This window comes from Dipodomys merriami, unplaced genomic scaffold, assembly GCF_024711535.1.
Source record: "Dipodomys merriami isolate MVZ:Mamm:240054 unplaced genomic scaffold, mDipMer1.0.p SCAF_954, whole genome shotgun sequence".
Lineage (NCBI taxonomy): Eukaryota > Metazoa > Chordata > Mammalia > Rodentia > Heteromyidae > Dipodomys > Dipodomys merriami.
This window is the reverse complement of record NW_027206573.1, coordinates 234,067-235,779: the sequence shown is the minus strand read 5'-3', so window position 1 is coordinate 235,779 and position 1,713 is coordinate 234,067.

Genomic DNA, 1,713 nt, shown 5'->3' with positions numbered 1-1,713 from the left:
TGTTTGTAGACAGTTTGCTTTGGAAGATGCTGAATCTAAACCCATTGCAGTGAACATATGCAGGAAAGCTGAATGGCCTGTCTGAGAAGCTATGCCCTTGGCTGTGATCTGCAGTATTTGTCCAAGATTTGGCCTTGTCTGTCTTGAACTCATGGAGAAAAAAATGACATGTTAGTGGTACATGAGAAAGAAGCCTGCACATAGCTAAGAGTATACACATTCTTAGGATTGGGTAGCAACAAGCCCAAACCTTCTCCTAATACAGAAGTAGTACAAAAAGGGTAGAAGAGAGAAGTAGGCAAAAATCATATCTTAGTATACAAATAAGCTTCTTTATTAACTTTTGTTTGTGATTCTTCTCTGGAATTTTCTCTTGTTTCTGTATTCTTCTGTTCACTTCATTGTAAACTGAAATCTCTGCCAAGTATCAAAGAAATATTACCAACTGATCATGGAGTTCTAATCACTGTTATTCAGTAATGGAAGACTAGTTTATCTTACATCCTACGATGTTAGTAAAAAAAATTCCACAATGTAATTATGCTTCAAATTTAATTTTATTTTTCAGTAAAATTAAAAAGGAAAAGAACACAATGAAAAGAGGTCAATCCTTTAAAAAATACCATTGATGTCTCCAAAAGCAAGATTAATAGAGAGGGTTGTTCTGATTAAAAGATGATATATAACCTGACACCTGTGGCTCACTACTGTAATCCTAACTATTCAGGATGCTGAGATATAAGGATAGTGGTTCAAAATCAGCATGCCAGGAAAGTCTGTGACACTCTTATCTCCAATTAACCACAAAAAAGCTGAAACTGGAGCTGTGGCTTAAGTGGTAGAGAGATAGAATTGAACACAAATACTTAGGGACATTGGTCATTCCCAGAGTTCAAGCGCTAGAACCAGCAATAAAGAAACAGAAAGGAAATATGATTTATGCACAGGTGAGATACCATGGTGAAAGCCCTTGGTACAATTAATATATATGAAACAAATGAATGACAAGAGAATGAAATAGGCTCTGTTGGCATTTTATGGAGGGAGGACTATGAATGAAGTTGTATGAAGGTAAAGATTATTGAAGTGCTTCTCTGGAATATAAGAAAAAGGACAGCAAAACCCATGCAACTGCTTTAAGAAGGGAAATACGGGATAAGGATGAGAGATCAAGGGTGTGAGGTTAATGGAGTCCATTGTATGACTGTGTGGAAATGTCACAATGAAACCCTTCTTGTACAGTTAATATATGCTGACAAAGACTAGTGTATGTCTAGGAAAAGCAGAAAAGCTTAAAAGCTATGTACATATGTCCATATAAAATGATGCTAAGCAAAACGCATCCCAAGATAGGGACACAAGTGGTTTTATCTTTCTTGCTGTTTTTTTAATGTATTTATAATGTACTGTGTGATAGTTTTGTTTCTTTTGTATGTTCTTCTCCCATGGTGTAACCTCTGTTTTCACTGTATTTGATTCTGGTGCCCTGCATCTTGTATATATATTTTTCTAATTTGGAGAGGGGAATATAACTAAGAAAATGCTGAAATAAGGATACAGGTTGGCCCATTATAACAATGAGATTACAAGATGCTATATTGAAACCAAACTTTACAACTTCATAAGGAGAGTTGTGGGAAGGGAGTAGTTGGGGAAGTGGGGAGGGAAGGGACAGTAGGGGAAAACCAAAGGAGGAAATAACAATGATGGATA